The sequence below is a fragment of the Triticum dicoccoides genome, chromosome 5A (genome assembly GCF_002162155.2).
Source record: "Triticum dicoccoides isolate Atlit2015 ecotype Zavitan chromosome 5A, WEW_v2.0, whole genome shotgun sequence".
NCBI classification, from domain to species: domain Eukaryota; kingdom Viridiplantae; phylum Streptophyta; class Magnoliopsida; order Poales; family Poaceae; genus Triticum; species Triticum dicoccoides.
In genome coordinates, this window is record NC_041388.1 from 443,411,167 (window position 1) to 443,428,897 (window position 17,731).

The window sequence follows — 17,731 nt, forward strand, 5'->3', positions numbered from 1 at the left end:
CTAGGACATCTAAGGTCATTGGATTAATCCTTTTAGTATTTGCATTTGGGCATTTAAATGCTATAAAATATTTTAAATGCTCAAATAATCATAAACTAAAATGTTTGCTGTTGGATATATTCTAAGCAGTAGCCATGATTAATTTTATGATTTTTGGAAATGCCCTGGCATTTTTAATAAAGCCCTGAAGCTACAGAAATAATAGAATAAATAAGAAAAACAGAAAAAAAGAGAAACTTACCTGGCGCAGCCCAGCTAACTCACCAGCCGGCCCACTTAGCGGCCCAGCACTGTGCTGGCCCACGCCAGCCAGCTGCTTCTTCCCCGCCAGGCAGGCAGGGAGGTGACGCCGGCGTGCCCGAGCTCCCCATGGCGTCACCTGCTTGCCGCCCGCGCCCTGGACGCCTCGACGCCTCCACGTCGCACCCCGAAGCCCCTGGACACGCCATTGCCCCTGTCTCTCTTCCTTCACCGTTCCCCACCATAGCCGACGCCCCTGCCGCCGCACCGTCGTCATAGCCGTGCTTCCGTCATCCTCGCGCCGCGTCATCGTGTCCACGAGCTCCGCCGTCATCGATTACATCGAGTGGGTCGAGCCCCGAGCGCTCGCTCGCCCCGGAGACGCTGCACCGAGCTCGTCCTCAACTCCGGCCACCGGAGATCCCTTTTGCCGCCCCCGCCGCATCAACTCATCCCCGACCTCTCCGACTGCCTCGACGAGACCCCCGTGAGCTCAGCCACCTCCCCACCCTCTCCATTCTCTCTCTCGACCCACGTAGCGACTGCATGTAGATCACCCGCACGCACCGCCGCGGAGCTCTTCACCGACGAGGCTCCGGCCACCCAATGGCCACGCCACCCTGTCCACTAGTCATACCGCACCTTCAGGAGCTCAACGCACCAAACCTCGCGCCTCCCTATACCCCCTAGCGACTAGTTCATCCTCACCCGAGCTCCGGCCGCTGCCAAACTCGTTGCCGGCGATGTTTCCGGCCACCCCAGCTCCACCCACTGCCACCACTCGACGCGGTTCCTCCCCGCATCACGTAGATAGTCTCCGCCGTCCTTTTGGTCGCCGGAGTGCAAATCCCGCGCCGCTCCGCCACGTCTGGCCTCGCCGGCGGCTAGACGCCGGCGAATTGACCCTGTTTGACCCCGTGTGGGCCCAGGTTGACCCCCTGAGTCTATGACAGGTGGGGCCGGTCTGCTAATTAGTTTAGGATTAGTTTTAACTAATTTTAATTAGTTTAGTCACTGACATGTGGGCCCAGGCCCCACTGACAGCTAATTAGTGTTAATTTAATTCTGTTAATTAGCTGAGTCACTGACAGACAGGGCCCACCAGTCAGGTTTGACCTGGCCGACCCAGTTGACCCGCTGACGTCACACCTATGTCATGCTGATGCACTAATTCAATTACTAGATTTATTCTTTAATAGGAAATTCTAGAAAATAGCCAAAACTTCTAAAAATCATAGAAAATCAACCATAGCTCCAAATGCAAAGTTTTATATATGAAAAATGATCAGAAAAATTCAATCTATCCATCTGTAATGGTTTCATGCATGACAAAACAAGATAACCTTGCTGTCTAAGCAATATAAGATGATGCACTAATAAGGCTAAGTTAAATGTGCTATCATTTGAATCTTTGATTCAAAAGGGTTCATACCTTTCTGTTTTAGCTTGCTTAGGCCAAGACACATTCATTTTGCCATGTCATAGCATGCATCATATTGTTGCATATTGCCATGTGTTGATTATGTTCGGTGTGTCTTTCGTGGTAGGTTCTGCCTCCGAGGATAACCCCGAGTATCCGTCTGAAGGGCAGTACCCTACTACCACTACAACAGGCAAGCAACCCATTGATCATTCTGATACAAACCCATGTTCTCGCCTCTGCTCTTGTTTACTGCATTAAGACAACGCGACTCAAACTGCTGTGTGCTACGGTAGTTGAACCCTTATCCTCTGCATGACCTGTCATTGCCACAGTAACTAGATGAAACCCAATAGCATGTGTAGGAGTTGATTGAGCCATGTATGTGATTCCTACCTTGCTATGCCCGCTATGCTTAGAGTTGTGTCAGGTCTGGTTCATCTGGGTGATGGGCTAGAGTGAAATGATTATGTGGGTAATGTGAGGGATGTGTTGAACATGTTTTGGTAAAGGTATCAATGAGAGGCCATGTAGGAGTACATGGTGGGTTGTTTCATTGAGGCCGTCCATAAGAACTGAGATCTGTATGTGTGATTTAAGATGCAGTTACTACCATACATTGGGCCCGAAACCAATGGACCCTCTCGGCTTCTTAATCACCCTAGTACTCTGTCCAGGAGTTGCAAATAGTTTCTGGTGTTTGTAGGTTATGTGTTGGCGGCCGTGCATAGCGCTGACCCTAGGGGTGGGCTATGCTGCGGTAGATACATCGTGGCACGGTGTACCGAGTCACCTGTTTGGTGTCTCGGGAACCCTGTTCACATTGTTCGGGGCCGTATGTGGAAACCTCGGCCGGACTCCCTGCGGATGGAACCTGGATAGGCGATGCACCTGGACTAGAGACTTGAGTGTTTGGGTAGGACGTGGCCGACACCCTCATTGGGCTTCCGCTTGAAGGTTGCCGAGTACATGTCGTGTAAACGGTGGTAAGTGGTGAAAGCGTGTATAAAGAAGTACACCCCTGCAGGGTATAAACTATTCGAATAGCCGCGTCCGTGGTAAAGGACAACTTGGTTGCCTATACAGTTCATAGACCAGTTAATGGATACTACTAAAAGACTCAAGATAAGTGTGAGTACCGAGGATAGCCCTCTCATAGGATGACGAGGGAGGATCCCCGGTGGAGTATTGTGTTGGTGAGTAGTGGACTCGTGTGCGAAAACTATTTTACTAGTGGAGTTCCGTAGGATAGCCTAGCCAAGAGTCAAAGCTGGCTTGCTGCAATAATCCCACCACCTTCTTGAGAATGAGCATGTATAGTAGGTTCTATTGTAAGACTTGCTGAGTACCTTTGTACTCATGTTTGCTTAATTACTGTTTTCAGACGACAACACCGCCCCCTCCGATGGGTTCTACGTAGGCCTTGATGTCGACGAGTGACTAGCCACCCAGGTGGTGATCCTGGCCATGGAGGGCCCTATGTAGATAGAAAGGCTTCGGAAGCCTTCTTGCTTTCTAGTGTCTGTACTCAGACTATTTACTTCCGCTTGTGCTTGTATGCTTGTATGACTTGAGTGTCGGGTCATGTGACCCCTACCTGTATGAACTTGTTATGTATGGCTCTCTGGAGCCTTTAAATAAAGTACTTGAGTTGTAGAGTTTTGTTGTGATGCCATGTTGTATGTACTCATATCGGGCATATTGTGTGTATGATTGAAATGCTTGGTATGAGTGGGATCCGACAATCTAGTTGTTTATCCTTGGCAGCCTTTCTTATGGGGAAATGTAGTCTAGTGTTCCTCGAGCCATAGTAGTCCGCTACAGCCCGGTTCACCGGAGTCCTGCTAGCCCAGCACTACTGCTCAGGACACTTGACTGTCCGGCATGTGTTTCACTTCGTTCCTATGTCTGTCCCTTCGGGGAAATGTTACGCGGTGACATCCGGAGTCCTGCCTAGCCTGCTACAGCCCGGGTTCCCCGAAGTCCTGTTAGCCCAGTGCTACATCCTGGATTCACTCGCTGATGACCGACATGCTCGATGTGATTCATGTATGCCTGTCTTCATAGGTCTGTGCCGCTTTGGGTTCATGACTAGCCATGTCGGCCCGGGTTCTCTGTCATATGGATGCTAGCGGGACTATCATATACGTGAGCCAAAAGGCGCAAACGGTCCTGGGCCATGGTAAGGCGACACCCGTGGGATACCGTGCGTGAGGCCGCAATGTGATATGAGGTGTTACCGGCTAGATCGATGTGACTTGGAATTGGGGTCCTGACAGCGTTGGCATCAGAGCTGGACTGCCTGTAGGTTCGTTGAGCCAATCTGGTCGATGTCAAGTCTATAAATGCTTTAGTTATATGTAGGGGAATTGATTGTGGGAGGGAACATAAGGCTCTTTTACTCCTTTACCTTATGCCCTCTGATCTGAGTCATTCTCTTCTCATTCAACTTGGGTTAAGGACTAGGCTCTCTTCCTCTGTCAGGTTCACGTGTTACTAATCCGTAGTAGCTTATAGGATTGTTGTTACAAGCCTCAGTACAGTTTCTACTACCTTTAGTACGTTGCTAGTTGAATCAGAACCTTGATATGATGTTTTTGAGTGGTATTGCAAACTGTTGTGGATGTCTCAAATCTTTTTCTAAGCATTTACAACTGTTATGCTGTCCAATTTTCCCTAGAAATTCTAATGTCTTTGCATTGTGGTTGTGCTTTCAGATGGCGAACGTGCTCAAAACCAAGTGGTTCGTCTGACCCGGTGCCTCGATGTGCCCGGTCATACTGCTATGTTAGTCCGGGTAATGATCGAGACGGGTTACCATTGGTATCCCGAATACATCGTCGAAGAGCAATTCTGAGACTTTAATCAAAGCCAATATTTCTACACCGTCAGGATATTTCCTTCTTATCCTGGATCTACCGAGCCCCTCCACTGTTCCAATGGACTCGGGGTTACTGTTGAGATGGCTGTGCAGGATGCTGCCTATTCCATGATGACCATCATGCGAGTCCGGACTGGCCTGCTTCGGAACACCGACTTCCGTTACATGCCAGCTTCACTTCCGGGAGCGCAAGGGTATCTTCAGGCTATCTATGCTGACTCCATTCAGGAGGACTCATTAACTCGTACCACTGTCGAGATGCTCGAGGATAAGGACCGAGAGAATCGGGCCTTGAGGCTGGAGCTTTTCAACACCCGTGCTGATCATTGGGCCACATTGACTCGGTTTGCACCTGCGGTGCAAGCAGGATGTATGGATACAAGGGATCTGTATCCTGTGAGATCTGCTCTGCCAGACATGGTGGATTAGCGTGATGTGGGAGGCATCACCCCACCCCGTGGTCCCCGCAGGCCACCGTTTGTTGGTCCAAGACCTCATCCTAGCCCCTTTGGTCCACAAGCTCTTCAGGACCGTCTGTTCCCGGGTGATCACGTTGAACTTCCAGGCTATGGAGGTGACTTCTATGAGGACTACTACGGAGCTGTCTCAGTTAGTAGTAGTACCACTAGTATTGTAATAGTTGTATCTCCACTGTCCTGCGTGACTTGTGGAATATGACTTTGTGTGTAATCAATTCCGGAGGTGTAGACAAATAATGTATAGGAGCTTGGAATGCCTCCGATGAGATCTAACGTCTTTCATCATAGTTGTACTGTAGCCTGGGCTTGTACTAAACTATGTATGGTGTGTATGACCGTTGGTATATATATGGCAGTTTTATATTACCATGACATACGGATGGACATCTCTGCATTCTGTGTTATCCATTACATTCTGCACTTCCTTGCTAAGTTTGAGCCATCCTTATCTAAACCGTTGTCTTGTTTTCTCCTAGGATGGTCAACACCCGCAGCAACCCTGCTGCCCCGGAGCAGGGGGAAGCCAGTGCAACTAGGGGTGAAAATCTGCCTCACCCGCCTTCTCTGGCCGAAGTGATGCTGGAGGCGGAATGAAACAAGTGTGAGACTAATCGCCTGTTAGAGCGCATTGAGCAGAACACTGCACGCCATCAGCGAAATGACTTGGTGTCAATCAATGACTTTATCAAGCTGTACCCACCAAAGTTTAACCATTCTGTCGAGCCCCTCGACGCGGATGACTGGCTTTGCAGCATCACCCACAAGCTACGTTCTGCCAACGTAGCCGAAGCTGACAAGGTTACTTATGTTGTCTATCACCTCGAAGGCCCTGCTAGCCTTTGGTGGGAAAACTTTGAATCTATGCGCCCGGTCGGTCAAATCACTACTTGGGCTGAATTTAGTGAGGCTTTCCATGAGCATCACATTCCGGAAGGTCTCATGGATTGCAAGAGGGAGGAGTTCTGCAATTTCACCCAAGGAAGACTGACTGTGGATGCATATAGTCGTGAATTTGGTAATCTGGCATGATATGCTCCTGAAGAAGTATCTACCGACGCTAAGAAGCAGGCAAGGTTCCGCAAGGGACTTAGCCCTGAGCTTCGCTGTGATCTTCGTCTTCACGAGTGCACCTCCTTTCAAAAGTTGGTCAACAAAGCCATCAGTGCTGAGTTAGGTCAGTCTGACTATGATGCTTCACGCAAACACTCATGTGATTTTGGCTCTTCATCCGGCTCTGGAGCTCAGAAGCGCCGGGTGTGGATCCCAAGCACGGCACTGCCACCCAGGTTCATCCCGAGGCCATCCTTTGAGGCGCCTCGTCCCAACCAGCAGTTCGTACTGCCCAAGCCCTATGGTGGCCCTGCTGCTAATGCAGCTCCACGTCCCAGTGTGGCAACGTGTTTCAAGTGTGGAGAGCCGGGTCACTATAGTCGAGAGTGTCCCCAGAACAACCCCAATCAGACTGGAAAGTCCGTTGGCCATGGCAAGCCAGCGGGAAAGACATTCTACGCCAAGCCAGTCACCACTGCACATGGCCATGTCAACTATGTCTCAGCCGAGGAGGCTCACGAGGATCCTAACGTCGTCCTTGGTACGCTCCATGTTAATTGCCATCCGGCATCTGTTCTTTTCGATACTGGAGCATCTCATTCATTCATATCCGAGAACTATGCTCGCTTGCATAACACGAAATTTTGTGACATGCCCTCTACCATGGAAATTCAAACCCCTGGCTCTAGATGGCAAACTTCTAGAGTAAGCCATGGGAACGAAATTCTTGTTGATAGACTTGTCTTCCTTGCATCCTTAATAGCTCTCAAGTCCTCGGACATAAACATCATTTTGGGTATGGATTGGATGTCAGCTCATTATGCTAAGATTGATTGTGCCACTAGAACCGTTCAACTTACTCACCCATCGGGCAAGACAGTCAATGTCTTAACTCGAGTGGCCAAGCGCCAGCTTTACTCCCTAAATGCCAACCCCCTTCCAGACCTTAAGGATGTTCCGGTAGTCCGGGACTTCCCGGATGTCTTTCCCGAGGAACTGCCAGGTGTTCCACCTGACAGGGCTGTCGAGTTCGTGATAGACCTTGTTCCAGGAACCGTTCCAATTTCTAGAAGACCCTACAAGATGGCACCCTTAGAACTAGCCGAGCTTAAGAACCAACTCGATGAGTCCTTGAAAAAGGGTTTCATCCGTCCTAGTTCCTCTCCTTGGGCTTGCCCCATCCTCTTTGTTAAGAAGAAGGATGGAACTGATCGAATGGTTGTAGATTACCGACCAGTCAACTTGGTCACCATCAAGAACAAGTATCCGCTTCCCAGGATCAACGATCTGTATGATCAGCTCGCTGGATCATCAGTCTTTTCCAAGATGGATTTGAGGTTGGGCTACCATCAAATCAAAATCAGAAACAGGGACATTCCCAAAACAGGCTTTGTTACCCGTTATGGCCAATACGAGTACACCATTATGTCCTTCGGTTTAACCAATGCCCCAGCCACCTTCTCCCGGTTAATGAACTCGGTCTTCATGGAGTATTTGGATAAATTCGTCGTAGTTTATCTCGATGACATACTCATCTACTCCAAGAATGAAGAGGAACATGTCGAACATCTAAGGCTGGTATTGATGAAACTTCGAGAGCATCGCCTTTGTGCCAAATTCTCCAAGTGTGAATTTTGGTTGCCAGAAGTGACCTATCTAGGCCATGTAATCTCTGGTAAGGGTATTGCTGTCAATCCCGAGCGAGTTCAAGCCGTCCTTGATTGGACTCCACCTGAGACGGTCAAGCAAGTCCGGAGCATCCTTGGCTTAGCGAGCTATTGCCGCCGCTTCGTCGAGAATTTCTCCAAGGTTGCTAAACCTCTAACTGAACTCCTCAAGAAAGATAAAAAGTTCGAGTGGACCCCACAGTGCGAGTTCAGCTTTCAGGAACTGAAAAGACGCCTGACATCTGCTCCCGTACTGGTACCACCAGATTCCTCCAAGGACTTTGTTATCTATTGCAACGCCTCTGGACAAGGACTAGGTTGCATACTCATGTAGGATCGTCAGGTAATTGCCTATGCTTCACGGCAATTACACCCACATGAGGAAAACTATCCCACACATGATCTAGAGCTTGCAGCTGTAGTCCATGCACTCAAAACTTGGCGACATTACCTCCTTGGTAATCATTGCGAGATCTTCACCGATCACCAAAGTCTGAAATATATCTTCACCCAACCAGATTTGAATCTCAGGCAAAGACGTTGGGTCGAGTTGATCTCGGATTACGACTTAGGAATAACTTACACCCCGGGCAAAGCCAATGTCATGGCTGATGCGCTAAGTCGTAAATCTTATTGTAACAACCTGATGTTACACCAAAGTCAACCACTTCTCCACGAGGAATTTCGTAAACTCAATCTTCACATTGTTCCTCGAGGATTCCTATCCACACTGGTGGCGAAACCTACCCATGCGGATCAGATCATCAAGGCACAGAAGGTAGATCCGGGAATCTCCCCTATTAAGAGAAGCATTAAGAAAGGAGTCGTGAATTGTTTCTCCGTTGATGATCAAGGTGTCGTATACTTTGGAAACCGCTTAGTGGTTCCAAAGGCACGAAACCTGAGGCGACTGATCCTTAAGGAAGCTCATGAATCCCCTCTCACCATTCATCCCGGTAGTACTAAAATGTATCAAGATCTACGCCAGAGGTTTTGGTGGACTAGGATGAAGAGAGAAATCGCTCAATACATTGCTAATTGCGACGTTTGTCGTCGTGTTAAAGCAGAGCATCAATGGCCTGTTGTCACCCTTCAACCTTTGACTATTCCTGAGTGGAAATGGGATAAAATCAGTATGGATTTCATCACTGGGTTTCCCAGGCCCAAGAGAGGGAATAATGCCATCTTCGTCGTGATCGACCTTCTTTCCAAAGTAGCCCATTTCCTACCTGTTCGTGAGAGTATCACCGCTAGCCAGCTAGCTGACTTATACATCTCCCGAATAGTGTCTCTTCATGGTGTCCCATTGGAAATTAACTCAGACCGAGGGAGTCTCTTCACCTCTCGATTTTGGGAAAGTTCCCAAGATGCTATGGGAACTCGTCTCTCTTTTAGCACCTCCTTCCACCCTCAATCAAGTGGTCAAGTAGAGCGAGTCAATCAAATTCTGGAAGATATGCTCCGATCTTCTGTCATCTCATTCGGATTGGGTTGGGAGAAATGCCTTCCATTCGCGGAGTTTGCTTATAACAATAGTTATCAAGCTAGTTTGGGCAAAGCTCCTTTTGAAGTTCTCTATGGACGAAAATGTTGAACGCCTCTTAACTGGTCAGAAACCGGGGAAAGACAACTCTTTGGCCCGGATATGATTCAGGAAGCAGAAGAGTAGGTTCGCGTTATTCGTGAGAAATTGAAAACAGCCCAATCTCGTCAAAAGAGCCAATATGATCGTAAACATAAGCTCATGACTTATGAAGTCAGTGAGAAGGCTTACCTTCGGGTTACTCCGTTAAAGGGAACCCATCGTTTCGATATCAAAGGCAAGTTGGCTCCTCGTTACATCGGACCCTTTCGCATTCTTGCCAAACGAGGAGAAGTTGCCTACCAATTGGAACTACCTTCGCATCTTTCCAGAGTTCACGATGTCTTCCACGTTTCTCAACTTAGGCGTTGCTTCGCGGATCCTATCCGTGGAGTGGACCACGAAATGCTTGATCTACAAGATAACCTCTCATATCGGGAATATCCCGTTCGTATCCTTGATCAAGCCGAGCGTACCACTCGACATCATAATATCAAGTTTCTCAAGGTTCAATGGTCACACCATTCCGAGAAAGAAGCCACTTGGGAAAGGGAAGATCGCCTTCGACTCGAGTACCCCACCTTCTTTCCGGAGGATCCTAAATCTCGGGACGAGATTCTTTTGAGTGGGGGTGAGTTGTCACACCCTAGCTAGTTCAAGCATCAGAGTGTGCATCATGTTTAAATTCCTCTTAAATTTTAAATGGGGAAGACAGAACCCCCAACACCCCCTGGAACAACTACAGTTTACTAAAAACTTTTTCAATGAACCTGAAATGCCCTTCTAAAAAGCCCACCCTTTTTGTTTTGGGTTAAAACCTTTGACAAAAATGGTGCACATTTTTCTAGGACATGTAAGGTCATTGGATTAATCCTTTTAGTATTTGCATTTGGGCATTTAAATGCTACAAAATATTTTAAATGCTCAAATAATCATAAACTAAAATGTTTGTTGTTGGATATATTCTAAGCAGTAGCCATGATTAATTTTATGATTTATGGAAATGCCCTGGCATTTTTAATAAAGCCCTGAAGCTACAGAAATAATAGAATAAATAAGAAAAACAGAAAAAAGAGCGAGAGAGAAACTTACCTGGCGCAGCCAAGCTAACTCACGAGCCGACCAACCTGGTGGCCCAGCACTGTGCTGGCCCGCGCCAGCCAGCTGCTTCTTCCCCGCCAGGCAGGCAGGGAGGTGACGCCGGCATGCCCGAGCTCGCCATGGCGACACCTGCTTGCCGCCCGCACCCTGGACGCCTGGACGCCTCCACGTCGCACCCCGAAGCCCCTGGACACGCCATTCCCCCTGTCTCTCTTCCTTCGCCGTTCCCCACCATGGCCGACGCCCCTGTCACCGCACCATCATCGTAGCCGTGCCCTCCGTCGTCCTCGCGTCGCGTCATCGTGTCCACGAGCTCCGCCGTCGTCGATTACATCGAGTGGGTTGAGCCCCGAGCGCTCGCTCGCCCCGGAGACGCTGCATCGAGCTCGTCCTCAACTCCGGCCACCGGAGATCCCTTTCGCCGCCCCCGCCGCATTAGCTCATCCCCGACCTCTCTGACTGCCTCGACGAGAGCCCCGTGAGCTCAGCTGCCTCCCCACCCTCTCTGTTCTCTCTCTCGAGCCCCGTAGCCACTTCATGTAGATCACCCGCACGCACCGCCGCGGAGCTCGTCGCCGACGAGGCTCCGACCACCCAATGGTGACGCCACCCTGTCCACTAGTCCTACCGCACCTTCAGGAGGTCAACGCACCAAACCTCGCGCCTCCCCGTGCCCCCTAGCGACTAGTTCATCCTCACCCGAGCTCCGGCCGCCGGCGACTTTTCCGGCCACCCCAGCTCCACCCACTGCCACCACTCGACGCGGTTCCTCCCCGCATCACGTAGATAGTCTCCGCCGTCCTTTTGGTCACCGGAGTGCAAATCCCGCGCTGCTTCGCCGCGTCTGGCTTCGCCGGCGGCTAGATGCCGGCGAGTTGACCCTGTTTGACCTCGTGTGGGCCCAGGTTGACCCCCCCTGAGTCTATGATACGTGGGTCCGGTCTGCTAATTAGTTTAGGATTAGTTTTAACTAATTTTAATTAGTTTAGTCACTGACATGTGGGCCCAGGTCCCACTGACAGCTAATTAGTGTTAATTTAATTCTGCTAATTAGCTGAGTCACTGACAGACAAGGCCCACCAGTCAGGTTTGACCTGGCCGACCCAGTTAACCCGCTGACGTCACACCTATGTCATGCTGACGCATTAATTCAGTTACTGGATTTATTCTTTAATAGGAAATTCCAGAAAATAGCCAAAACTTCTAAAAATCATAGAAAATCAACCATAGCTCCAAATGCAAAGTTTTATATATGAAAATGATCAGAAAAATTCAATCTATCCATCTGTAATGGTTTCATGCATGATAAAACAAGATATCCTTGCTGTCTAAGCAATATAAGATGATGCACTAATAAGGCTAAGTTAAATGAGCTATCATTTGAATCTTTGATTCAAAAGGGTTCATACCTTTCTGTTTTAGCTTGCATTAGGCCAAGACACATTCATTTTGCCATGTCATAGCATGCATCATATTGTTGCATATTGCCATGTGTTGATTATGTTCGGTGTGTCTTTCGTGGTAGGTTCTGCCTCCGAGGATAACCCCGAGTATCCGTCTGAAGGGCAGTACCCTACTACCACTACAACAGGCAAGCAACCCATTGATCATTCTGATACAAACCCATGTTCTCGCCTCTGCTCTTGTTTACTGCATTAAGACAACGCGACTCAAACTGCTGTGTGCTACGGTAGTTGAACCCTTATCCTCTGCATGACCTGTCATTGCCACAGTAACTAGATGAAACCCAATAGCATGTGTAGGAGTTGATTGAGCCATGTATGTGATTCCTACCTTGCTATGCCTGCTATGCTTAGAGTTGTGTCAGGTCTGGTTCATCTGGGTGATGGGCCAGAGTGAAATGATTATGTCGGTAATGTGAGGGATGTGTTGAACATGTTTTGGTAAAGGTATCGATGAGAGGCCATGTAGGAGTACATGGTGGGTTGTTTCATTGAGGCCGTCCATAAGAACTGAGATCTGTATGTGTGATTTAAGATGCAGTTACTACCATACATTGGGCCCGAAATCAATGGACCCTCTCAGCTTCTTAATCACCCTAGTACTCTGTCCAGGAGTTGCAAATAGTTTCTGGTGTTTGTAGGTTATGTGTTGGCGGCCGTGCGTAGCGCTGACCCTAGGGGTGGGCTATGTTGCGGTAGATACACCGTGGCACAGTGTACCGAGTCACCCGTTAGGTGTCTCAGGAACCCTGTTCACATCGTTCGGGGTCGTATATGGAAACCTCGGCCGGACTCCCTGCGGATGGAACCTGGATAGGCGATACACCTATACTAGAGACTTGAGTGTTTGGGTAGGCCATGGCAGACACCCTCGTTGGGCTTCCGCTTGAAGGTTGCCGAGTACATGTCATGTAAACGGCGATAAGTGGTGAAAGCGTGTATGAAGAAGTACACCCCTGCAGGGTATAAACTATTCGAATAGCCGCGTCTGCGGTAAAGGACTACTTGGTTGCCTATACAGTTCATAGACAAGTTAATGGATACTACTAAAAGACTCAAGATAAGTGTGAGTACCGAGGATAGCCCTCTCGTAGGATGACGAGGGAGGATCCCCGGTGGAGTATTGTGTTGGTGAGTAGTGGACTCGTGTGCGAAAACTATTTTACTAGTGGAGTTCCGTAGGATAGCCTAGCCAAGAGTCAAAGCTGGCTTGCTGCAATAACCCCACCACCTTCTTGAGAATGAGCATGTATAGTAGGTTCTGTTGTAAGACTTGCTGAGTACCTTTGTACTCATGTTTGCTTAATTACTGTTTTCAGACGGCAACACCGCCCCCTCCAATGGGTTCTACGTAGACCTTGATGTCGACGAGTGACTAGCCACCCAGGTGGTGATCCTGGCCATGGAGGGCCCTATGTAGATAGACATGCTTCGGAAGTCTTCTTGCTTTCTAGTGTGTGTACTCAGAGTATTTACTTCCGCTTGTGCTTGTATGCTTGTATGACTTGAGTGTCGGGTCATGTGACCCCTACCTGTATGAACTTGTTATGTATGGCTCTCTGGAGCCTTTAAATAAAGTATTGAGTTGTAGAGTTTTGTTGTGATGCCATGTTATATGTACTCATATCGGGCATATTGTGTGTATGATTGAAATGCTTGGTATGAGTGGGATTTGACAATGTAGTTGTTTATCCTTGGGAGCCTTTCTTATGGGTAAATGTAGTCTAGTGTTCCTCGAGCCATAGTAGTCCGCTGCAGCCCGGTTCACCGGAGTCCTGCCAGCCCAGCACTACTGCTCAGGACACTTGACTGGCCGGCACGTGTTTCACTTTGTTCCTATGTCTGTCCCTTCGGGGAAATGTCACGCGGTGACATCCGGAGTCCTGCCTAGCGTGCTACAGCCCGGGTTCCCCGGAGTCCTGTTAGCCCAGTGCTACAGCCCGGATTCACTCACTGATGACCGACATGGTCGATGTGATTCATGTATGCCTGTCTCCATAGGTCTGTGCCGCTTTGGGTTCACGACTAGCCATGTCGGCCCGGGTTCTCTGTCATATGGATGCTAGCGACACTATCATATACGTCAGCCAAAAGGCGCAAATGATCCCGGGCCTTGGTAAGGCGACACCCGTGGGATACCGTGCGTGAGGCCACAATGTGATATGAGGTGTTACCTGCTAGATTGATGTGACTTGGAATCGGGGTCCTGACAACAGGCACCTCATGCAGACGGAGCGCTTGATGACTTCGAGCCTTGGACAGGCCTCCACCAGCCGCCGCACCAGCCCGAAATAGCTCCCAGGCAGGGCCCCTCCAGGCCACAGCCGAACTATGAGGCCCTTCATGGCCTGTTCGGCCGCCTTGTGGAGCTCGACCAGTTGCTTCAGCTGGTCGCTCAGGGGCACGGGGTGTCCGGCCTCAGCATACTGAGACCAGAACACCTTCTCTGTCGAGCTACCCTCCTCGGCTCGATAGAATGCGGTGGCATCGGACACACTTTGGGGAAGATCTGCGAACGCTCCTGGAGAGCTCCGGATTCGGGTAAGTAACAAGTAACTCACGTTTATGTGTTTGCTTTGCATAAAGAATGCCTTACCCGCCGCTATCTTCTTCACCTCATCCAACTCCTGGAGGGTCTTCTGGGATTCGGCCTTGGCAGACTTGGCACTTTCAATAGCCATCGCGAGCTCGGATGCTCGCGTCTTTGAGTCAAGCTCCAAACTCTCATGTTTTTCCATGAGAGACTGGAGCTCTTGCCGTACCTTGCCAACCTCGGCCTCATACTTCTCCCGCTCGGTGCGCTCCGTGGCTGCCTTCTTCTCGGCCTCGACCAGCGCTTGCTTAAGGGTCGTCACCTCAGACGTGGCCCCTACAATAGCCATGATAATCCTGTCATTTTTTGCAATTGCATATTTTTATTATATATTTAAACATGGTATTTCTTACCTTCATTGTCCTCGAGCTGCTTCTTGGCACACCCGAGCTCTTGCTCGGACCGCTTGAGGCTCTGCTTTAGCATGTCCACTTCCGTAGTCAGTGCGGCGGACGCAAGCAGAGAATTGTGCATACGCATATTGACTCCTTTTTGTTAGACTCATGTGAATTTTATTTGATCCTCTATTCGGCTTTTCTTCCCGAACGCCAAACAGAGCATCAGGGGCTACTGTCTATGCGGTAATATTATTTACACATTCTTTACTTACCTCAAAGCCTATTAAAAGGCTAGTACAAGCTTCGCTCAGTCCGCTCTGGGCGGTTTGAACCTTCTGGACCACCGCACTCATAATGGTGCGGTGCTCCTCGTCGATGGAGGCGCCTTGGAGCGCCTCCAACAGGTTGTCCGGCGCCTCCGGTTGGACGGGGGTCACCGGCACGGTGGGCTTGCTCCTCTTGGAAGGAGGTCCCCCGCTGGACTCTGGAACCTTTGAAGGTTTCGGAGCAGTGTCCGGCCTAGAGCCAGACTTGGAGCCCTGGGGGGTTTCATCCCCTTTACTCCTGGAGTCCGGGAGGTCGCCTTGGGCTGCCTCCAGGACCACCTCCTCCCGGCTTGGAACTTGTTGGGACAACACCTCGGTGTCATCCATAGGGCGGGGGGAGGAAGCCGTCGGAAGCGAGTTCACATCCTACGAGTCCAGTGAGCCGCTCGACGACGCGTCGACCCGGTCTTTGGGTGGGCTGCATAAACATATTTGACATAAGGGAAAGTTGTGCAATAAACGAATACTATGAATTACTTTAGTATCCGGATACTTACGATTTTGCCAGGGGCTTGGCCCTGGGCAGCCACTCCTCTCCGCCGTCGTCGACGTCGGTGGAGTAGTCCGGAGGAAGGGTTTTCCCCTTCTTGGACCCTCCGGCCTCCCCAGAGAGGTTGGCCTTCCTTTTCTTCTCTCCTCTCGCTGGAGGGGGAGAGGCCTCTTCTTCTTCCTCCTCGTCTTCACAGGAGGAATGCACCTCGGAACCGTCGGATGATGGATCCGACACCTCCTGGCGCCGGGCACTCTTTCGAGTCCCCGTGGCCTTTTTCGCGGCCTTCTTCTTCGGCACCACATAGGGTGCCGGAACCAGCAGCTTCGCCAAGCGAGCGTCCACTGGGCCTTCAGGCAAAGGAGCCGGACAGTTGATCTGTCTGGACGTCACCTGCCAATCCTGTCAAAGGTAAGGGAGCTTAGATCCCACATGGAGTCAAACTATGAAAAACTGATACCCTGTAAAAGGAAAAAAACAGCTTACCGCATGGGCGTGACGCTGCATACTGAATCCGCGATCCTCGGTAGCGGATGCGGGGGCCTCGGCGCCCTTAAAAAGCACCTTCCAGGCATCTTAGTACGTCTTGTCGAAGAGCCTGCTCAGAGTTTGGTGCCGCGCCGGGTCGAACACCCACAGGATGAAAGCCCGTTGTTGACACGGGAGGATCAGGCGGATGAGCATAACCTGGACAACGTTGACAAGTTTGAGCTTCTTCTCCACCAGGGTTTGGATGCATGTTTGGAGTCCGGTCAGCTCTCCTTTTTTACCCCACGACAGGACCGTCTCCTTCCAGGAGGTAACTCGCGTAGGGGGTCCGAATCGAAACACGGGGGCTGCGACCCATTCGGGGTCGCGTGGCTCGGTGATGTAAAACCACCCCGATTGCCATCCCTTCAGGGTCTCCACAAAGGAGCCATCGAGCCATAAGATGTTGGCCATCTTGCCCACCATGGCGCCTCCGCACTCTGCCTGGTTGCCACGCACCACCTTCGGCTTGACATTGAAAGTCTTGAGCCATAGGCCGAAATGGGGGCGGATGCGGAGGAAAGCCTCACACACAACGATAAACGCCGAGATGTTGACGACAAAGTTCGGGGCCATATCGTGGAAATCCAGGCCATAGTAGAACATGAGCCCCCGGACAAATGGGTGAAGAGGGAAGCCCAGTCCGCGGAGGAAATGGGGGAGGAACACCACCCTCTCATGGGGCCTAGGGGTGGGGATGAGCTGCCCCTTTTCGGGAAGCCGGTACGCAATGTCGTTAGACAAGTATCCGGCCTTCCTCAGTTTTTTGATGTGTCCCTCAGTGACGGAGGAGACCATCCACTTGCCTCCCGCTCCGGACATGGCTGGACAAGGTTGAGGTGGGGAGTGCGGACTTGGGCACTGGAGCTCGAGTGCGTGTGAATGGATAAGCAAGGGAGGAAGAAGGCGTAGGTGACAAGGTGGATCCTTATCCCCTTATATGGGCGGACGCAACTACGTGTCCCCACCAGCCTGGTAAAACTCGCTTATCTCCAAGCGCCGTAATCAATGGCGCGGTTGGGTTACCCACGCCCGTATTGATGAGAATCCCAGAATAAGGGGACACGATCTCTGCTTTAACAAGACGTGCCAAGGAAACCGCCTCGCATGACGCGCTGAGGTGGGATAATGAAATGACTCGGATAAAGGCTTGGCCGTGGTGTGTCATACTACGGAATACGTCAGCAGATTAGATTTGTGTAAATATTATTCTCTCTATGGCAATATGTGGAAACTTATTTTGCAGAGCCGGACACTATGTTTGTGTTTGAAATCTTCTATGAAGTACTTTGAGGAGGAACCCGCCTTGCAATGCCGAAGACAATCTGCGCGCCGGACCCGTCGTCATTGAAGCCTGGTTCAGGGGCTACTGAGGGAGTCCTGGATTAGGGGGTGTCCGGATGGCCGGACTATACCTTCAGCCGGACTCCTGGACTATGAAGATACAAGATTGAAGACTTCGTCCCATGTCCGGAAGGGACTTTCCTTGGCGTGGAAGGCAAGCTTGGTGATACGGATATGCAGATCTCCTACCATTGTAACCGACTTTGTGTAACCCTAACCCTCTCCGGTG